Raw genomic sequence first — 23,442 nt, 5'->3', positions numbered from 1 at the left:
GCAAAGTTCAGAAGCAGGTTTAATTCCTTCTCAGAATTACCTGTACGGTCTGCTCATCTGTTTTTAGGGGACAAAAACGAAGAAATAGCTCACCAGCCAGCGAGTAGGAAGAGAGTGGTAGTGGCAGTCACCGGACATTGAATTGTGGTGCCCTGTGCCATCCTTACTGCCCTGCACCTTCTTGCTAACTTGGGTCTCTACTGTTCATCCTGCAAAGCACTACACCGACTCAAGGCATTCTTTCCCCTCAAACAAGCTAATTCTTCAATTCAGTCTGAAAGACGTGTGTTGCTTTCTGCCTGACTTGCCTGGTGAGCTGGGAGAGTAGCACCCTGTGAGAGGAAGGCTCTGACCGCCTGGGCTGTACCCACCCCATCTTCACTTTCCAGGCTGACGGTGCCCTTCTCCTTATTCCTCTTCCCTCTATCTCCTAGCATGGCCTCTGCAGCACCTGAACCCTTGCCTTCCTGTCCCATCTGCCTAGCGCTTTGAACTCCTCTCTTGCCTGTGACCCTGACATCAGCCCGCCCCCATGGACCTTGCCTCCACTCCTCAGATATGAATCATTCATACACCTTAGGCTGGGCCCAACAGGGTGTCACTCTGGAAAGCAACCTGCTCCGCCCCTGGCTAAAGATGTTAGTCAGCCCCTCCTAGTTATGCATCAGCTAGTCCTATGTCTTCATTGTCCCTGGGATGGTAGGCAGGAAGTTCTACTAGCCTTGGCCTTGGCTTAGTCTTGTAGAGACTCCCTGGCTTCAGAGATGGGGTGGTAGGCGGCCAGGCTTGGCTGGAGGGCACTTGAGCCCCCTCATAAGTGCTACCAGTTGGTCCAAAAGCCCTCCAAACAAATATGCAATCTAAATAAAAGCTGTGGGCTTGCTCTATAAATGCAGCTTTCAGGCAAGACCCCTAGCCTTCCCTTTTAGCCAAGCTGTTCCACAGCCCCTTCTGTGCAGAAAGTCTGGTGCTGCCCCCAAACAGACTCAGACCATGTAAGTCAAAGGTAGACAGAGGACTCAGCCTAATGTATTCACTCCCCAAGGAGAGCCAGAAATCCAAAGTTAAGGATCAGAATCCTTGGGAATGACTAGTTATTTGAAGATGAAAGCAAGGGATCAGGTATGGCCCATCACTGAATCATTTGCTTCCTGCCCTGCTTGACTTTTAATAGGTCAATCCTTTGAATGGGGGCCCTTTCCTTGGATTAAACTGTTACATGAGTCTGGCAGAGAGAAAACAGCATAATCTTTTTCTATACCCCCATGGCATTTGGTTTAGTGTTCTCCAAAGAAACAGAACCAATAAGATAGACAGATATAGATATAGATAGATATATATACATAAGAGGAGATTCATTATAGGAGTTGGCTCATGGGATCATGGGGCTGAGAAGTCCCATAAGACTGGAACCTGGAGAACCAAAGACCTATCCTGTGTCCACAGGCCTGAGAACAGGAGAAGACAGAGGCCTCAGCTCAAACAACAGGACGCATTTGCTCTTCTTCTGCCTTTTTGTTCTATTCAAGTCCTCAGTATTTGGATAATGCCCACCTGCATTGGTGAAGGTGATATTTACTCAGTCTACTTATTCAAATGGTGATTTCTTCCAGAAACACCCTCATGGACACAACAGATGTTGTTTTACCAGCTCTCTGGGCATCCCTTACCCCAGTCAAGTTTACTCATAAAATTAATCATTGCACCACCAAATCAGGAATTGACATTGGTACAACACTACCATCCAGCTCATTGAGCTTATTTGTATTTCATCAGTTGCCCCTCTAGTGACTCTTTTTCCTGTCTGATCTGGGATGCATGTTAAATTTGTTTGTCATATCTCTTCTGGAATAGTTCCTCAGACTTTCTCTGCTCCTAAAATCCTTGCGGTTGTACAGGTCTTAGGTTCTATAGGTTGTCTCTGCACCTGGGTCTAGCAGTGTTTCTTTAGAACCAGGCTCGGGTCATGTATTCTTGGCAGGAATACTCTGCTCTTCTCAGCACATCACATTAGAAGGCATGCTGATGTCAACCTGTCCCACCAGTGGAATATTGGCCTCAATCACCTGGTTATGTTGGTGTCTGCCAGCTCTCTCCACCATTAAATTCACCATTTTTTCCCTTTGAAATTTATTGGCATTTGTGGGGAACTATTCCAGGGTTATGTTGATAGCCTGTTCCTCATTAAACCTCTACCCACAGCCTTATCATTCATTGATGACTTCTGCCTAAATCAGCCTCCTCTCTGAAGGTTGCCAAATGATGATACTTTATTTCCATCATTCCTACATTAGTTGGCATTCAACTATAAGGAAGAACTTTATTTCTCCCTCATGTATTTATTCACTTATATTAGGAAGTTCATGGACTCTTTTTGTATTCAGTATAGTGAAATCTGCTACTATCATTATTTATTTTGATGCTCATATTGTTCTGTTTGACCAGCGAAAGTCCCTTTGAGCTGGCTTCTGTGTTCTTTTCACAACCCTATCGTTCACTGAGCATCTAAACATTTTCTGGCACCACAAGACATCCCAGGCTCATCTTATACTTTCTTTGACCTATTCAGTCCTCCTTTTTGGTAGAGAATGCAGACTCCCTTTTAGGCTGCATAATTCTTTGTGGGCGTGTCCTGTGCATTGTAGCATATGGGTAGCAGAATCCCTGGCCTCTAGCCACTAGATTCCAGGAGCGCCCCCTGCCACGTCTGTCATGATTATCTCCAGATACTGTGAGATGTCACTGGGAGGGATGGAGAATTCGTCCTGGCTGAGCACCCATTGTTCTAGGTTGTGGTCTTCCTAAGGGCATTTTACATCTTTACACATGTTTTTGTACATCTCTTTCTCCTGCACATAGTGAGCAGTGAGATAGGGATGAGAGGAATCACTGTTTGGGTAGAACCTATTAAAACAAGACCAGAGGAACTTGCCCACTATATGTATTTGACTCTCTGCATATGCAAATTCCATGAACAGCTAACAGAAGAGAAGGAAAAAGAATGTCAGCAGGATTAAATTTCCATGGATTGCAAGTCATTATTAGTCTTTCTCTGATAATTTTCAGTCTAATTTCTTAGAGTCAGATGATTGAAGTCTGTGGCCTAGTTCATCTAACTAGTAGACTCTATTTTGTTGACGGGAAAAGTAAAAGGCTTTAGGAAAAGGTGTTTCTTAAGTTACATCATTCAATGTGTTAAAAGTAAACCTGGTTGCTTGCTCGTCTGAACTTTCTGTGAGACAGGTAAACTGATTTAAACATTGTTTTTTTCTTGTGTTTAGAATTTTATCCTGTCACTTTCATTTGATTTTATGGACCTTTTCCATAAACACTTGTTAAAAATTCTAAGTAGAATATACTTACAATTTTTTGATATTTAGCACAATCATATTTCATTTCTTCTAGAATCAGTTAATGTTTACAAAAGGCATTCATGTCATGGAAAGCAAATCTGCATAGTTAATTTCTTATGAAGGCATAGAATTAACTACTTCAAAAAGGCTTCCATGGTCAGTGTGGTAGAAAGAGCCCTGGGCCAGAAGGATGAGAGCTGGTGAAGTGAATCAGGCTCTCCCACTTTTAGTTTTCTTCTCTGTAAAATGGAGAATGCTACCTGCCCATCTCACTGTGGGATCAACATGTGAACTCACTTCGAAAACTATATATCAATGGTGTGTTAGTGAATATATTTTGAGGGATTACTCTGAGATCCAGATAGAGTGGTCCAGAAGACACATGGTAATACAATGAGAAGGTTAAACATTAGGTTTTCAACCCAGCTGGCTAAACTCTCATACACCATCATCTGGGACCAGATGTTTTCGTGGTGATGAAAAACACCAGCTAGTGACTCTGGACAGGGCAGTAGAGGAGAGAAGGCTTTGGCTCTGGGGTGTTTGTGCCAGTGACCCATCCAGTTAGAAGGAGGGATTTCCTCCTTTGATCTCTCCTTCACAGTAATCTCTTTTGGGTCCACTACTCCCCAGACTTTTGGAAACAGGTTTGGCTTGGAACTTACTGAACTCCTCTGGATCCGGAAGTGAGTTGAGGGCTTTACATTGGTTATTTCATTCACTTTGTCCCAGTTATCTAATAACCCTACAAGGTAGAGCTTTTCTCCCTTTTACAACAGAGGAAATTGAGGCTCAAATAGGTTAAGTAACTTCCCTAAGGTTCCATTAACAATAATAGTAGTGAATTTAACATTGTGTCAGATTTAAATATGCCCATGCCCTTAGGGAGAAGGTACTATTAATAACTTCATTTTATAGATGAGGAAATGCAGACACAGATGGTTAGCTAGCTTGCTGGTAAGCAAGGCTTCAGACCCAGGCCAGCTCCAGAGGCCATGCTCTTTGACATGTGGAAATCCAATTTCCCCAAAAAGATTTATTGAGGATACTATCTTTTTTCCATTCTGTATTCTTGGCACCCTTAAGGGAGATCCATTGACCAAACATGTGGGAGTTTATTTCTGGGCTCTCTGTTCTGTTCCATTAGCTTATATTCTGTCTTTATGCCAGTAGCATACTGTTTTAATTACTGTAGCTTTGCAATATGTCTGAAATCAGGAAGTAAGTGGCCCCCAAATTTGTCCTTCTTTCTCAAGATTATTTTGGTTGTGTGGGATCATTTGTGATTCTATGTGAATTTTAGGATTTTTTTCTATTTCCCTAAAAAATAACAGTGGGATTTTGATAGGGATAGTTCTGAATCTGTAAATCACTTTGAGTAGTATGAAGATTTTAACAATGTTAACTCTTCTAATTAATGAACACAGTATGTCTTTCCATTTACTTCTGTCTTGAATTTTTTTCATCGATGTTTGTGGTTTTCTATGTATGTCTTTTACCTTCTTGGTTAAGTTTATTCCTCAGTATTTTATTTATTTTGATGCTATTGTGAGTGGGGTTGTTTTCTTTCTTTCCTTTTTGGATTGTTCATTGTTAGTGTATAGTAACAACTGATTTTTATATGTTAATTTTGTATTTTGAAAATTTACTGAATTCATTTATTAATTCTATGAGGTTTTAGGGTTTTCTGCATATATGATCATGTCATCTGTGAACAGATCTAATTTTTCTCCTTCCAAGTTGAATGTGTTTTTTATCTTTTTTTTGCCTCATTGCTTTGGCTAGGACTTCCAGTACTGTGTTGAAGAGAAGTGACCAGTGTGGGTATATCCTGGCCTTGTTCCTGATCTTAGAGGAAAAGCTCTTAACTCTTCACTACTGAGTATGATGTGTGCTGTGGGGGCTGTGCTTTTTAACCACTCTGCTCACCTGCTTATCTGCTAGTATTTGAACTGAGCACCTGAAGCCTGTGTTTGTCTACCACACCATGTTGTCTCTCCTCTCCCTTCTCACCCCCTTCTCCATTCCTGCCTCCTTGCTTAGTGACAGTACCTTAAGCTTAGTTGCTGTGGCACTAGCTCCATACCTAAGCAGAGGGAAATTATTTCCTGGACCATAGTTATTTTCATAGGTATGGGATGACTTTATCTCATTTCTTATTAAATTGAGGTCTTGGAGCATGAACAGTTAAACTTCCAGAATGCTATTTGTATATTCCATAGAATATTTTAGAAGTTTTGAGTTGTCTAATTTTCTTGAGAAGTACTGCCTACCATTTGTGGAGTACATCCTGTGTGTTAAACATCTTGCTAAGCACTTTATAAACATTGTTTAACACTTTCAACAGTCCTAAATGGTTGTTGTAGTTACTATGCTATTTTAAAAAGGACATAAAAGGCTCTAGCTGTAACAGCAATGTGCCAGGTTAGGACCTGAAACTGATGAGCTTGCCTCTGATCGAGGTCCAGCTGGCACCAAGGCTTCTGCTCCTACCTCCTCATTTCCCTGCCCCGCTGAGGTGTCACAGTCTGCCATGCTTTCCTTAAAAGGGTTTAGTTTGCCAGAAGGCCACAGGTCTGGCCTTCCCTTCTTCAACCTGTTTTAAGTATCTGTGCTGAAATGATCGTCTCTTTTTTTGGTCTGGTTCACAAACACCTACTATACAGCGGAGGAGTAGAAACAAGAAAACCACAAAACAAAACAAACCTCCCATTCAGAAGAATGAGAGACACATAGCAGTGACAGGTACATAGAAATGACAAAGAGCCTGCTGGGCAGGAATTAAGAGCCCCCTCTGCTTGTTATGGAGAAAGTTCTGTGCTTGGGCATGTTTCTGCTCTCAGGTAGAGGCCTCTCAGGGGTCCTGACTTTGTCTTGGTCCACTAGGAAGTTCTTCTATGTCCTCCTGTGGCGTATCTGAAATGGATTTTGGAAAGTCTGTGCTCCTTTGGGGAGAATGAACATGGTCCCTCCAGGCCAACCTGTGGCTTCCACTGCAGTATAATTCCTTAAAAAGTTCTTAGGCTTCTGGTTTGTTTGCCTCTATTCATTTCTACTTGCCAATTACCACAGCCAAATTCTGTTCTGGACCAAGTTCTTAAGCATGCTTTATTTCCTAGCTTCTGTGTCTGGCCCACCTCTCTTTCCCCATCTTGAGTGGTCTCTACCCTGAAGTCCTCTAAAACATGGACTTGGGTGGGAAGATGTACTCTTAAACTGATCTTTACTGGAGGCCTGTCTTCCCTTGTTCCACTACAATGTCTTATTGAGAGGCCTTTGACAAGGCTGTGAATGGTGATACTATTTTCTGCTCTCTAGGGTTATAGAAGCATTAATGTCTGATCCTCCAAGGCCTCCAGTTTCTGGATGCTGTCTATTCTTTTCCACCTTTGCTTACAAATTTACCAATAGTTTTTGCTTGAGCTCATCTCTGTCTCATAATGCACAGCCAGTGCACGTGCACATTCAGCTTCTTTCCAACACCTTCTCCTAGAGCTATAGGCTTCTTAGGCAAAAAGGCCCCCAAATACAATGATATGAAGAAAGCAGAAGCTTATTTTTCTCCCTTGTTAACAGTCCTGAGGTGAGTAGTTGAGGTTCTAAGGGTTCCTTCTCATCCTGTTTCCTGGCCACCCACTAGGGCAGTGCTTCTCAAATTTTCTTTGTTTAACACTAGTTTTTTTATTCCCAGTATGCCCAAACCAGTACTTTTGGTTTGTACTCCGCTGATTGGGCACTTGTACGGCACAGCAATGTCAAATTGCTGGAAACATTTCTAGGTGTTTATTTGCAATTTCTGTACTTATCTCTACATTGACTGAAATCTGTCCATTGATTACTTTGAGCCATGTTTCTCTAAGGCTCTGCCCTAGTCTGAATGTTCCACACTGGATCACAGGCCTGTGTTCCAACTTGCAGGAAGGCGTAACAGCAGAGAGGAGCATGCACTCAGTGTTTTAGGGCTAACCCGGAAGGAGCACACTTCATATTCCTTTGGCAGGAACTTAGTCATGTGGCCACCCTAGCTGCCAGGAAGATGGAAAATGGAGTTTATTACTCTCTAAGAAAAAGAAGACACAGTTTGGCCATCTGTGCCATAGAACATAAATAAAGCTACACAAGGATACAAAAAGAAAATAATGCAAGAAATGGCAGGGCAATATACAATTATGCACAAATGAGTTAGAAGAATGGTTGTGAGTTCACTGTCACTCACACCACCCAGGACAAGATTTCTTAGAAATGGAGTAGGGGTTATATAGCCTGGGGGTCAGAGGCCAGTTGTGGGGTGAGGTTAACAAGGTGAAGATCATGTGAAAAGAGGATAAGAACCATCCTGAGAGGGAAGTCCAGAAGCCAAATACCCAGGTTGGGAGCTGAGTTAGAATCCACACACCAAGCTGGAGTTCTGGGGTGGAAGCAGATCTGAAAGTTGGGAACATTCCAGTGGTCAGGAGCCCAGCCTCAGGAAAGGGTGTTCCAATAGTCTAGCCTGAGCTCAAGGGAAGCACTGGGGAGGGGAACAAAAGGTCCTGGCTGGTGTGAGTGGGACGAAACCTCTCCAATTGCAAACCTCTTGGCCAACTTTCAAATACTATCCTACAGACTCGTGAGGCCTGAGGCCACCATCATTTTAACCTGTTACATTAGAAACCTGATGTTTAAACTTGAAACTTTGCTCCTTATTGTGGCCTCATTGTTTCCAGCAGCTGACCTGATGGAAGCTGAGAGTTCAACCCGCATACTCGCTACCTTCCTGAAGACTTTCTTCATGCTTACTTTGGAGCTACTGGGAGTTTAAGATGAGAAAGGGTGTGAGAGGTTGCAGGGCTTAAGATAGTTGCTTGGGAGTCATATACACAGGGGACATAATTTAAGCAGTAGTAATTGTGGAAGAAGGTTTAAAGGGAAGAGAAAAGCAGGTGGAGAACCAAGTCTAGGAATATTATACTTCAAGGCTGATGGAAGACCAGCAGACAGAAATATTGAGGACAGCAGGAAATGAACCAGGAAAAAGTAGAGTCACACAGGATTAGGAAGGGAGTTTTAAGAAGGGAATAATAATTTGCTAACTTCCATAGAGAAGTGAAACCAAAGAAAAAGAAGACTGGAAACAGAGGGTTTGAGAATGACTCAATGAAATTGAACACATTATTTTATGCTGATGACAAGAAAGATTCTGTGTTTGTGCTTCAAAGAGCAGGGAGACAGAAGGACACCAGCTCTGCTCCCAAAAGGGTTATAAGTGAGGTTAATTAAGACATATATCTGCTAAATTATGTTGAATGACATAGGAGAGCTAACCAAGTATGTCTCAGCCAAATTTCTTGAAAGAATAGCCTTTACTTTCTTTCTACTTTCATCTCACCTGAGTATTAGCCAGTATAGTGTGGTCAGGTTTCCATCTCTGCTTCCGACCAGGTAACTGAAACTAACCAACACATGAACCAAACATTTGTTGTGAAAGTACTACATGCCCTCATAGTGGGCCTCAGGGGTATGAACGTAAGTGAGAAACTGTTCTACCCTTAAGAAGCTCACGATTCAGTGGTAAAGGCCAACAGAGGCAGAGAATGCTTCTACAGTACAGTATTGGCATTTGCTCCCCCAGGGGCTAAGAGAGTCTGAATCTAGTAAATAAATAGGCACTTAAAAAAATCAATGTATGCATGTATGAACGTTCCTGTTTTATAGATTTGTATAGGTCCCAGAGTCAAGTATTGCCTCTGATCTCCCCCCAACATGTTTGTGTTCATATTGGAAGGAGCATGTGGAAGGTCAGAGGTGATGCTGGAAGAACATGAGGCTGTTGATGGACTAGATGAGTTTATTCCCGAGCTCTCTCTCAGTGCCTTGAGTCACCAAGCTTCCTTGTCTACTCAGGAACTATATCTGGCTCATGTCCCAGGATATAAAGATTGTCTGCCATTACAGCCTCTCCACCACGGTTGCAGGCTGCCTCACTTCTGGGAGAGCAGCCCTTATCTAGCCTGGCGTGGCCACTGCAGGAGGGCTCAGTGGTGCCCGCCAAATGCTGCCTTGCTGCTGAGCCTGCATGGCTTTTGCCTCTCATCAGGCTGCAGTGCCCCTGGGCTCAGGTGGTCATTACCCTGCCCCTTGTCCTCCTCAGATACATCATAAGGAAATGCCTACTGCTTCCTTCTCTGCAGTGTCTCATTTCAAAGCTGGTTAATCCTTAGGCATAAATTAACAATTAAATCCATGTCATTTATGTCCATGGTATACAAGACCAGGGACACAGATAGAGTTGGAACTGATCCTAGATTACATTGAAAGTCATCTATGAAACAGACTCTATTATGCAGGGATCTGCTGGAATGCAATGTAGTCATCTGTATATAACCCCTATAAGAATGCATAATCACTTATTATTGAATCACTCATTATGTGGAGAGAAATTTGCTAGGGTACTGGTGTGTGTACAGGGACATTGAGGGTATTGAGAATTGTGATACTGGTCCGTGCCCTTGGGAATATGATTTATTCCTCTCCTCTTCTTTGAGAGTTATTATATTCATAACTGGGAAATGTTATTGTTAAGAAGGAAGAAACTCAGCTCGGTGTCACAGGGAAATCAGATGTAGTTAGACAAGAAACTAATGTCAAGAAAGCAAAGTAAGTTTTACTGCATTTGCAGAGAGTAACAGAGTGGGCCTGCCTAGGGTGAGACAGGCCCGGATATTCATTCTGAGGCTTTTATGTGGTTTTGGCGGGGCAGAGAAATCCTTGATTGACAGCTGTTGCTCTCTAGGCTTGTACTGTTTGGTGAAATGAGGACAGAGTCTGTGCTGTGCCTGTGCTTCTCATGTTTCTTATCTGTGGAGACCCTGGACATTTCCTGAGTCACTCTTGGAGTCTATGGCTTCATCTGATTAACCCTCTGAGTCATTTCTGGCTCTCTGGCTCTATCTGATCAACTTCCTGAGTCATTTTTAGGGTCCCCTCTCCTTTTCATCCCACTCATTTCTGTCTTTCTGCCTAACATTCTCCCCTCAAGCAGTTGGGACCCAAATCAATTGGATGAGGGGTGAGGACCGTTCTATCTGCTTCCTGCTGGTGAGGGGTGGTGTGGTCATTTGGGTCCCTTTGCTTGCTGATTGTCGGGATGGTGGAGATTAGTACAGTAAGGGTACCCAACTAGGGGTCCCAGGAAGACAGCTGATTCATCAGTTGGTAAGGGTTTGAATCCTTGTGACAATAGGACTTTGACCTCAGTGGACTTTAGTCTGGAAGAAACAAATTTAGTTAAGAGATTTAGTAAGCATGGTCCAAACAGTAGGGCTAGGAGAAGCATCAGTAGGGGTCCTGCCAAGGGAAGCAACCAGGATGCCCAGTTCCAAATTTAGGACCAGTTGCCCCAGGATTCTGGTAGTTGTCAGATTCTGGAGGCATGGTCAGAAAGCTTTCAGACACTGTCTCTAACTAGGCCAGATTGGTTAGCATAAAAACAACATTCTTCATCTAGAAAGAGGTATAGGCCTCCCTTTTCAGCAGTCAAGAGGTCCAATCCTCTTCTGTTTTGAAGAATGACTGCTGCTAAGGAGTCTATCTGATTTTGAACAGTTACAATACTCTGGGAAATTTCTTCTAGGCTGTCAGAAAAATCTTTGGACAAGGCTTTGATAATAGGACAGTGAGATAGTTAGTCCGGCTATACCAGTGCTTAGTCCTATGGTGATTCCCAAGCCTATAAATAGAGGAATGAACTGTATAGCTTGTTTCGCGGTTATGTGAGAAGACAGAGGAATGGTTAGTGACTGGTTATTGGGGACTATGTCAATGTCTGGGGCCAGGTGGACTAGGGTACAGGTCTCAGTCCAGTTAGCTGGGAGTGGTCCATTCAAAAGCAAATAGTGACTGTGACTTTTTCTAAGGGAATGCAGAAGAAAGCATCTTTGAGATCTAGAGTTGTAAGCCATGATGTGTCAGGTGGAATAGCTCCTAACAGAGTGTATGGGTTAGGGACTGCTGGGTGGAGAGGCACAACTGCCTCATTGATAATTCTTAGATCCTGGACTAGACAATAAGTCTGGTCTTTTTGATGGCCAGGACTAGAGTATTGTAAGGTGAATTAGTTGGAACTAGCAGCCCATGTTTAAGGTATTTGGAAATTAGAGGCTGGAGGCCTTTACAAGCCTCAGGCTTTATAGGATATTGTTTTTGGCTGAGAAGCTTAATTGGGTCTTTGAGCTGGATGACTACTGGGGTGGCATACTTAGCCCTTCCTGGGATTCCCTTATCCCAAACGTCAGGATTAATAGGTTGTTCCTGGTTCTGGAAACCTGACGAGGGACTTTTGGGAACAACCAGAAGTTGGAGAGGAGTCTGACTAGCTGGGGAAAAACTAAAAATCATCCTTGTGTGTAATTTTTCTAGGATGTCTTGCCCCATGAGGGAAATAGGGCATTCTGTTACAACTAAAAATGGAAGTGAAAAATAATGGCAATGGAGGAGACATCCTAAGGGTGGAGTGAAGGGCGAAATAGTAGGAGTCCTTGTCACTCCTAGTACTATACAAGTTTGAGAAGATAGGGGTCCAGAATAGGAACTGAGGACAGAATAGGAGGCCCCTGTGTCAACTAAAAAGAAAATTGTCCTGTCTGCCATGCCCATGGTTACCCTTGGCTCTAGTCCAGTGATGTCAATGTCAGGATTGGGGCTGACTGGCCAGGACCTCTTCATTCCTGTGAGAGGAGCTCAAGGACCATGAGTGGCTCCAATGGGCCAGGGGCTCTGCAGCCCATGGGGCAAAGGGCAGCCCAGTGACCCATTCCCTTACATTTATAGCAGGGAGACCGTGGAGGCTTATCTCTGTTAGGATAGCTCTTAACCCAATGCCTGGTCCTCAGACAGATGTTACACTTATTATCTTTCTTAGAATCTTGGTCAGGACCTGTGAGCCTCTGGACATGGGCTGAGCCGCAAGGGTGGCTAGTAGCTGAGTATGTTGGTCTCCTTCCTCTGTCCCTTTTCCTGAGCCCTAGCCTCTTCTTCCTGATCACGGCCATCAAGCACAGTCTTGGCCATGGTCAGGAGTTCATCTACACTGCTATTAGGGTTTGTCTGGATCTGTTTTTGTAATTTTCTTCTGATGTCAGATGTTGACTGCAAGAGGAATTTATCTCTCAGAATTATTTTTCCCTCATATGTATCTAAATCTAGATTAGTATATTTACTGAGGGTGTCTCTCAGTCTTTCTAAGAAAGTTACAGGATTTTTCTCTGGCCCCTGACTAATGGCAGCAACTTTTGAATAGTTAATAACTTTTTGCCTGGTGTTCTTTAGCCCTGTCTTTATGCGAAAGAGGAAGTGGTTTCTTCCCAACATATCATCTTTATCATTATAATCCCAATTAGGTTCTGTAGAGGGGACAGCTGTTTACCCAATGGGAAATTTAGTGTCTGACAAGTGGAGGCTACTGGCAAATATATGGGCTTCTTTAATAACTCTCTCTTGTTCATGGTCCAAGAGTGTCTCTCCCAGGATTATCATGACATCTTTCCAGGTGAGGTCATAAGCTAGGCCGATGTGCTGAAATTGATCACTGTAGTTATCTGGATTGGTAGTATATCTGCCAAGATCAGCTCTAAGTTGTTTTAATTCAATTAGTGAAAAAGGTCTGTGGACTATCACTGTGCCAAATTCTCCACCTGCCATTTCTACTAATGGGAGAACTTTAGCAGGTGCCTTTGGGAGAAGACTTGAGTGCTCAGGACTCAGTTCTTGATGGCTCTGTGGGGTTAGCTATGAAACTTTGCCCTTGGGTGGTCCTGGGTACTGGAGTGGAGGTAAAGCAGGAAGTGGATCAGAGGGAAGACTGGAGGACTATTTAACTTAAAAGTATGGCAGAGATCCTCTTCACTTTTAAGATAGAAGAAAGTCTGAACACATGGAATCTCTGCCCATTTACCCAGCTTTTTGCAGAAAAGGTCAAGCTGCATGAGGGTATTAGGGTTGAGACTTCCATTAAGTGGCCACTGATCCTGGTCCCCTAGTTGATGTTGGGATCAGCTGTGTTGCAAAAGAATATTAGTCTTTCTTTTTAAGTGTCTTTGCACCTAGCTGGGACCAGTGAGAAAGGATACAGCCTAATGGCGTGGTAGCCAGAATGGACTCCAGGTTGCCCATTCAGGAAGAAATGAATGGGTTAGAGAGCCTAGCATCCCACAGGTCTCAGTGTCCCAAGATCTGGAAATCTATTTCTGTTTTCAGACATCTCTGATAACAGGATGGGGGACTGAAAGACTACAGTCCTAGGAATGGCTTTCAGAGCCCAGAGTCCTGGGGTCTATCCCAGAGGTCTTGGCACAACTGGCTTCCCGGGACATTAACATATCCCACCTCAGATGTCTCCAGGTGGGATATGGAGGACTAGAGTCTCGTGGCTTCCTTGTGATGGATTAAATGGGGCTTACTGTGATCTGAGGTGATCACAAGAGCTGGGGACAGTGGGAACCAAGGCTGGAAGAAGGTCTTTGTGGGAGCCAGAAGGAGACTCAGCCAAATGGAAACTGGAAAGAAGATAGTGTCAGGCAGCAAAAAAACCTATTTGGGAGGTGACCAGGGGTTGGACTTGGGTGTGATTTACTGTGTCCCTAGTTTTGCAGATGTGTGGGTAGCAGAGAACCTAATGCTTCTGTCCTAGATCTGTGACCACCTTATCCTGTCATAGGAGTCTTCTAGCGGTGGCCTGCCCTAGTGGCATTTTAGTGTGGCTGACCCATGCCTGCTTTTGGCCAGAATGGCTGCCCAACAGAAAATGAAAGTAAGGGTGACTTACTACTGCTTTATCCAAGTCACAGCACCAAAATATGTTAGGAAGGAAGAAACTCGGCTCATGTCACAGGGAAGTCAGATATAGTGAGACAAGAAACCAATGTCAAGAAAGCAAAGTAAGTTTTACTGCACTCTTCAGAGAGTAACAGAGTGGGCCTAAGGTGAGACATGCCCAGATGCTCATTCTGAGGCTTCCTTTATGTGGTTTTGGAGGGGCAGAGAAATCCTTGATTGACAGCTGTCAGCTCTCTAGGTTTGTTCTGTTTGGTGAAATGAGGACAGGGGCTATGCTGTGCCTGTGCTTCTGTTTCTTATCTGTGGAGACCCTGGACATTTCCTGAGTCATTTTGGAGTCTATGGCGTCATCTGATTAACCCTCTGAGTCATTTCTGGCTCTCTGGCTCTATCTGATCAACTCCCTGAGTCATTTTTGGTGGTCCACCTCTCCTTTTCATCCCCCTCATTTCTGTCTTTCTGCCTAACATTATGTGAGAGCTTACTAAAAGATTTAATAAAATCTATAACTTATTAAAACCTTGCAAATACCACTTTGTCCCATCTGTTTCCTGTGGCACTGTAATACAGGTGTCTTTTAAATTACATTGTGATACAACAAACTAGTAACTGGGTCAGGGAGAGGGTGGTAACTTTTTAACTGGAGGAGAGCAGAGTTCATGGAAACCAACAAGAGATGGTACGGTGCACAGAGCCAGAAATAGCAAGGAACAGGTAAGAGCTTTCAACCTGAAAGCCAAAGGGAGACTGCCTGTACCAAAAGGCTGCCTGACAGACATGAAACCAGCCAACCCACAGCAGCCTGGCAGGGAGGGAACAGGAGAAATGAACATCTCAGCCTCACCCTCATTGCTCCCCCTAACCTCTTGCTTTACCTCTCACTGGCAGGAGCTGGAGGGCAAGGGAACCTATTGATGCAGTCATGAAGGGTAAAGAGCCCTTAGAGAAGGTGGGAGAGGGAAGCTGGAGGGGCCAGTTGATGAGAGCAGGCATAGCATTCAAAAGCCTTCTAGATGCCTTTCTGTGACTTGGCTACCTTTATACAGACTTGCCCTTTTGCTACCAGACAGGCGTGGGTGGACGATGGAGGCAGAATGGGGAAGGATATGAATCTTCCACTTTAGTGATGAACTCTGCTTCTTGACCAAAGAGTAGAATGCCTGCAGGAGACCCTCTGACCTGCTTGTTTAGCAACAGCAGTGCTCTCCTTTAGAATCTCTGAAGCCTCAATTAAAACTACTGTCTCCTACTGCAACTGCATGCTTTGACAGTATGATTTTCCTTCCTACATAGTTTCAGGATTTAGTCAGGCACTAACTTGGGCTGATGTGGTCTCCAGAAGCATGAAGGGATCACTGCAGATCACTATTGACCTGTCACTGGTAATAGTGGGGGATTATTTGGAATAACATAGAGCAAGAGACTTGAATATCTGTCTCAGGCCTGTGGGCAGGAGATGAGGTCAAGAAATGAAGCAGGCAAAGGAATGCAGTACCATGTTTGGTTAGGACAAACAGTTTGCACCAAAATTTACAAAATTTACTGTTGCAAAGTTTACAATATAAGGAAATCTAATTTTCTTCTCATGAGAAATCATTTGCTATAAGGAGCAATTTTGAAATTTCTCAAAATATATTTTCCCAGAGTGACAAAGTTCTTTGTACAAGAAGAATATCTCTTTCATCTCTGAATGGCCACTCTTTATTGGCATTCCCTCCTCCTTCAAACAGTAAAGTGACTGACATGTGATTACACAATTTTCTAAGGATTACTTGCTATATCATAGAACATATGGAGTTATGTATAACTACTACTAATCTTGAGCATTTTGATTAGCATCTTTACTTTAAAGAGGGTCAAAGAACAAAACGTTATCTGTCATCTTTCTAGCCTAATGAATTAGATGAGATTAAAAATGAATAATAAATAAAGCAAACACAATTAAAGGTTTATATTATATTTGGATAAGCTAAGTCAGGGAATTTGCTGATCATATAAAATCTGTCTCTTTATTTGGTTTAGTTCTATATGTTTTCAGATTTGCTTTCCTGTTTAATGAAGAGGTTTATGACAGTCTTCAGTCATCAGTGACATCTGGGGAATAATATATTTGATTATACTTGTTTATTAAACAAGTCCTAGGGTGGAAGCTGTATGTATATACCAAGGCCTCCACCCACTGGATGGAGAGAGAGAAAGCAGGAGTCGAACCAACTGACACACCACAGGTGGTCCTCCCTATTTAAGGGCTCATAAAGGTCACCAGTGCAATAACCTGCTCTACTCAGCTCTGGTTGCACCTTTCCCCTGCATGGCACCACCTCTGAGCAAAAGATGAGTTGAGGCCTGGAAGACACTCGTTTTCCAAGCGCACCATTATGTACCTGCCCCCTGCCCCCCTCCTCCCATGTGGCTGCTGCCTTGGGAATTCTACTACCAGTAGAGGTGCTCAGTATAATATGGAGACCTTTCTGGTATACGGAGAACAAAGGATCTAGATCAGAATAATTTTATGTGCCTGAATTTACCATTTGTTCTTAAAAAACACAGCAATGAAACTTTAGCAAAGCTGAGTTATGATTGAGCTACTCATTTCTTTTCTTAAGAGGAATGATTTAGTATATTATGACAGGGTAGCAAATTGGTAACAGCCCTACACTTAACAGGCACTCCTTAAGTAAACATACTGCCTCTACCCAAGAACACTGGAGGCTTCCAGTACTCTATTACAGACAATTTCCATTTATATTGAACCTCAAACAAATTGTTACTCCTCTATGTATTTTACCATAGTTAAGAGTAAAGTAACTGCTTAGGAAATATGTGGGCTTTATTTATTTTGAAATTATTGTAGTACAGTAAAGTTTATAACATCCTTTCCTCTTTCTTGTTTAAATCTATTTCTAATATTTATTTACCTATAGAAGAGTTCTATATTTACAGAAAAATGGAGCAGATGGTGTGGAGAGTTCCCATGTTATATGCCGATTTCTGTGCAGTTTCCCCTATTGTCAACATCTTAATTGGTCATAATTAATGAACCAATATGGATTCATTATGAACTAAAGTCTATACTTTACTCAGATTTCCTTACCTTTTACCTAATGTCCCTTCTCTTAGTTCCAGGATCCAGGATAACATGTTATATTTAGATGTTATGGCTCCTTAGGTTCCTCTTAGCTATGACAGTTTCTCAGATTTTCCTTGTTTTTGATGACCTTGGTGGTTTTTGAGAAGTCCTGCTCAGGAATAGACTGACCCTCAACTGGGATTTGTTTTAGGGTTTTCTCATGATTAGACTGGGATTATGGGCTTTGGGGAGGATGATCACAAATTAAAGCGCTAGCCTTTAACCAACAACACTTGCACTGTTGGTGTTCACCTTGACCACCTGGCTAAAGTCAGTTATGTTCCCCCTTTGCAGGATGGGTTATCTATATGATTTATTTGGCATTCTTCTGTATGAGAGATTTGTCTCTTTTTTTCTCATTATTTTACTCAGTCATTTACTTACATCTATGTGAACTAATGGATGTTTATTTTATACATTAGGTTACAGTCCAATATGACTTTATTTATTTTGTTACTCAAATTGTTATAGCTTTGGGTCCCCCTTTCTTTTGAAGTTACATTCAAATAGGAATCAGAGTTTCCAGTGTTCATACAGACAGGCAGAGCTCTCTGCCCTGGGACTGCCCTTCAGACCCCCTGCCTTGTCTACATTGGTGGAGCCGCTGTTCAAGGGTGGCAACCCCGCTCCTCTCACCTCTCAGCCAGCAGGGCTCAAAGCTGAGTCCATAGAGGGAAATGAAAGAGTTCAGAGGCCCAAATTAGAGAGTATGCAGAAAAAGAAAGTAATAATGCTCAGTTTGGGTAAACGGTTAGGGTGCATGCAGGCATGTGTGCACAAGAATACTTGATTTAATACTACATTTAGCAGTGAGTGCCTACTATGTGCTGGGGGTGCACTATAACAACACAAAGTCCCTGACATCCTAAGCACATGGGCAGGCAGACCCTACACCTCAATGCTGGTGTCAGGTAGTGAGAAATGCTATAAAGAAATGCAAGCTGGATAAGAGGTGACAGCCCAGCAGAGTGGGGTGAGGTCTCCAGTGGAGGGACATCTGAGCAGGATGAGCAGGCCTCTGGGCAGGGGGAACAGCAAGTTGAAAGGCCTTGAACCAATGGCTAAAATGAACCTCAGGGATCAAATGTGGGTTTAAATCTCCTGCACTATCCCAATTTTACCAATAGCATGAATTATTAGGAATAATTCAGGGAGCAAATGTGGGGGCTCCTGCAGGAGGGGGTCCTTCCCTTTTCTGGCCATTAGCACACCAACTAACCTGACTTCCATCTCCCTCTGCCCCAGGGTTTCAGAGAGGAGAGGTCCTACATTTGTGGACCATCGGAGAATAAAGCTTGCAGAGCACCCGTTACCCTTTGGGCTGCCCCCTGTCTCATCCTGGGAAGAGGAGGAAAGTGTTACCAAGAGCCAGCAGCAGCTTGTCTTTTAAGATGTAGCTAGAAATAACAGCTACTGGAGTGGTATTCAGATGTCTTAATCCTCATAATTGTTTCCACATTATGGGCCAGCTGAACATTTTTTCAGAGAATCAAGTTTGGGAGAGTCTAAATGAAAGCTTTGCTCATGAAGTTTTCATTTGGATTCCACATATAGACCTTCTAAGCCATCATTTTATGAAGTCTTAAATTACTGAAGTTTGAAGTTGTGGTAATAGCTCCAAAGTTTAACATCTTTTGTTTCTTGGTCAGAACTATTCAAATCCTGTAAATTTTCAGTTAAAAAAAAAAGAAGCAGCATGAAAGAAAAAAAGGAAAGGAAAAAAATAGCTTGGAGTTTGGCAGAATTAAAGTTTAGAAACATTGAAAGTGACTCTTTTGTATGGCCTACATACCATAAAATTTGAAAACATGTTTTCAGAAAAGTGCCTTTTCTACACTTTTCAGGGCCATAAAACAAAACAAAACCCCCCAAAGGCTATTTAGAATGCCCAGATTATTTTAGAGTGCAAGACAGTCTTTGAATGTGATTTGGCCAGATCCCTCTCTTTTGGTAATTCTATAATTATTCCCAGAATGACTGTAGTTCTTGGTTTGTCTGCTGTTGCGGCTGTCTGAGGAGAGAAGGCGCAGTACTGTAGATAAGTATGTGGGTCTTGGAGCACAGCTGCTTGGGTAGAATCCAGGTTTTTCCACCTATTAGTGGTATGACCTTAGGGAAGCATGGCTCAGCTTCCTCATCTGCAAAATGGTATGATCATACTATCTTGTCATTGTTGAGAGGATTAAATGAGATAATCCATGTAAACTGCTTAGTCTAGCACCAGACACAAAGTAGTCACTCAAATATTATCAATTACAAGTAGCAATAATGAAGTAGAAATATTAAGTAGCCCCAAAACACATAGTCAGTGAAGGAGTTCTCTAATTGGCACTAGTAGCTGATGTGTAAGTCAGCAGGCGCATAACTGAACCTTTTCATTGTAGTCAGGGAAGAGGTGTAAGACAGAGATTCATTCATCCATTCACAGATGCTGGTGCTACAGATGTGAGCATAAAAGGTAAGGTCTCTGCTCTATTGTAGCAGAACTGTCTTGCCACAGGGGATAGATCATAAATGTATAAACACAAGAGAAAGTACATAATAGATAGGCACTCGGGTGAAGATAAAACAGGGCTCTCTGGTGTCGAGAGCTGTGGGGTTAGTTTGGATAGGTCAGAGATGTCTCTGTGGAGGAAATGAGTTAGGCTAGGATCACAGAATCATATTTTAAGGTCAAGAGATGGTAAATTGATTATTTGTTATAATCTCACTAAAGTTTTTGCTAATTCCCAGCTAAGAACATACAGTGATCTGTAGTTAGCATGTAACCGTGAACTGTTGACAAGCTTGACAGCATATGGCAGAGGAGAAAAAATATGAAAAGTACCAGTTCACAAAACTTTATGTTATTCATCTTTGGAGATCTGGGGTGATTGTGTTAGGAATTGTTTTGTAGGAGAATTGGAGAAAGTCCTGATTTTCTTAGTTGTCAGCATATACAGTTTTTATGATTACATGAAGTATTAAGTAGAAAACCATTTTATTTTCATTACCACTGAGAAACTGTAAACTGTGCTGTGCTCGTATGAGTAGTAGTAATGAACATAAGTGCATGCTTAAGGCTTTTCTTTAACACAGATTTTGATTTTACAGAGCTTCAGTTATCAAAGGAAGGTAGCGTACGTTAAACAGAATGTGTGTTCCTATGTCAGAAGTGGTAACTAGCATTTAAAAGTCTATTTACTTATTTATTACAAAAACGTGGAACATAGAAAACACTGGAAAGAATTTCTTTTAAATGACCTACAGTTCCACAATTCTTAATTAACTATTTACACTTTGAGATTTTTTTCCTTCTCTCTCTATATATCTTTTAAAAAGTCAAGAAACACAATTTGTGCCTCAATATATGTGTATATTTATGTATACATACATATATACATACATACTGTATAATTATTTGTAATTAAGGTAATGGCATATGCTTTTTCTCATATTATTACCATAACTTCATGATAAACATGATTTTTCAATGGCTGCATAATATTCCATATTACGGAATCTTTTCCACCAATTCCCTATATGAACTTGTTTTTTTGGTTCTCATTGTGTTTCTCCCAAAAGTAGAATTCGAGAATGAGAGGTAGGGAACTGCTTGGTGGGAGTTTTGGTTAATCATGGTTTTTCTGTGTCTTCTCAACTTTGTAAGGCAAAACTATTTCTTAGTCTCTGGGCAGTTTTTGTTAAAATATGTCTCAGAATATGTCGAAGATTTTTTAAGTAAAAATCATGAAGTTTTAGGTTATCATGTATGTGGATAAAATGAGAGTTCCAGGATTCTCACCTGGCCCTGGTTGACTGGCTCACTGCACACCTGTGGGCAATACATAGCTGTTGACTCTATATAAAGAGCTCCACCCAGTGCTCTGCGTGACATGGTGGCATGGCTGCAAGGCTGCAGGAGAGCAGAGCAGAGGCTCGAGTGGTGGCAGCACCGAGGACAGAGGCCCAGAGGATGGCTGTGCAGACAGAGGGGCTCAGAGGCAAGGGGAGAGACCAGCTTGCTGCATGCAGACTTGCTCTGAATGAACAGGATTCTAGTGACTGACCTGCCACCTGGAAATAAAGTTGGGTATATCCCTTTCACCCCAAGAATGTTTTGCTGTCAATTTCTTTGGACACATTGAATCCATAGCGATCTTGCCCGGGGCTGAAACCCATTGGCAAGACAATGTAATTACAAATTCAACCAAATTTATAAACCAAAACTAAAATGCTTATACCCCTTCGAGAGGAAATTAGGAAAAAAAAATTTTTTAATTTTTTGGTAGTCATCCAACATCTTTCTGACATATTAATCTTGGCATTCTTTGCTGATGAGTTCATCAAGGATAATATAATTTTTATAAAATGTGTTTCTCTTAGCTTCCTAGAGCACATAGCAAAATAAAGTACATAAATTATTTTTCATTAGTGAAAGGATATGTAATAATTGCAACATTAAAATTTCTCCAGTGGTTCTTAGATTGCTTGACTTGAATATCTGTAAACTTTCAAAAAAAACTGAATTTTCTCCTTAGATATTTATATTGAATTTCACTAGGTTAGTGTCTTCCATTCAAGTCTCATACGCTGCTGGTGGGATTAGAAATATGATCTGTTTCAAGGGCAGTTCAACAATATCAAGAACCTTCAAATAAATTTATATATTTTACTTCCTCAATTTGATATCTATGGATTAATCCTAAGGAAATAATTTGGCCAAGTATCTACAGGTTAATGCACAAGAATGTAGCATTGTTTATAAAAGCAAAATATTGTCAACAACCTAAATGTCCAACATTTAGGGATTAGTTAAATAAAGTGTGGTATATTCATATACTGGAATATTAAAAAATTTTCATATATATCTATATTTTTAATTTGGGAAAATCATCATGGTACAGTATAGATACATTGGCTTATTGTATAGAGTTATCTGATATTGGCAGTTAAATATTGGTTCCTGTCTGCCCAGAGTTTGACATTATTAAAATTGAGTCTCCCTTCTTTGTAATTGAAAGGCATTAGAACCATTTCTCTTGACACTACTCCCAGTTTAAGCATATAAAATGATATTTTACTTTCCATTTCCTATGATTAGAAAGCATGTATCTAATTCACTTTAAAGTATCATTATGCCATGAAAACATAAATTAAAAAGAAGACCATCTCAGATAGATTTCTGTTTTGTACTACTTCAAATTGGTGTCTATTCTGCTTATCCTGATTCCGGATGTGTTATTGGATTGCAGAATTTACAAGAACCTTAAAAGTTGCGGATTTCAATTAAGCTTTTTTTGTTACAGCCACTGCATTCTCACCAGTGGACTACTGTTCAGCACCTAGACCTACTGGATCTCCTGTTCTCCACTGAATAAATTGCAGCCTCATTCCTTGTGGAGGACTCCATGGTTATTCCCCCCAACAAGGTAGATTTCCTGGCCTTCAACGCTAGTCTTCTTTGGTTAGACCTTTCATGGCTGTGTCCAGACCATGTGGCCTTCCCACCAAGCAGGGATGGATGGACATCCTGCCAGCCTCTCCTTGGCCAGAATCCCCATTTTGGAGGTCCAGGAGATCTCACGCTGAGATTAGTGTTTCCCTGTCCGCCTGACACCCCAGTTTGCAGTCTCTTTTAAGACAAGTGTCCCGAGGACTTGCCCCCGCTTAGCAGGTATATTTGCATGTTCTTGGCTGTCTGACCCAATTCCAGCTCCCAGTCTTGCCCGTGGAAGCCTGCTCTTCCACCTCTGCTGTGCTGAGGTGAGTCTAGGGAAGAAGACTGACTTAAAGTGATTGAGTTGGAAAATCCAGTAACCAAATTCACATTGGGACAGTTTTAGACCAGGAGAAAAAGGAAGAATGAGCAATCAGTTAAGGAAGGAGTATTGAGCCCAGAGGCCCCAGCTCTGCACCACATGCTTAACAAGCTCATGTGGTCGTTGTAGCTTAAAACCAAAAGGTGCTGGAAGAGGATTAGCGGTGGAATCAGCAGTGGTGAAAAACTGATCTCTTAGGGAAGCCATATCGTCTTGTGAAGAGTAACTCAACACCCGTTATCCTGACAAGAATGTGCCTGGCATTACCTAGCTAGCCTGGCTTAATGAAAAGAGGGCATAAATAAGAAATGAGCTGGAACCCACAGGCGAAAGTGTGAGCATGCTG

At 42.1% G+C, this 23,442-nt stretch overlaps 1 protein-coding gene across 1 annotated transcript in view; it reads left to right on the top strand.

Moving 5' to 3' along the window:
- Positions 1–23,442, top strand: part of LPAR3 (lysophosphatidic acid receptor 3) — an 82,980-nt gene that overhangs the window by 3,234 nt on the left and 56,304 nt on the right. The window lies entirely within an intron of this gene.

This window comes from Manis pentadactyla, chromosome 4, assembly GCF_030020395.1.
Source record: "Manis pentadactyla isolate mManPen7 chromosome 4, mManPen7.hap1, whole genome shotgun sequence".
NCBI classification, from domain to species: Eukaryota; Metazoa; Chordata; class Mammalia; order Pholidota; family Manidae; genus Manis; species Manis pentadactyla.
This window is presented reverse-complemented; position numbering and strand designations above follow the sequence as displayed.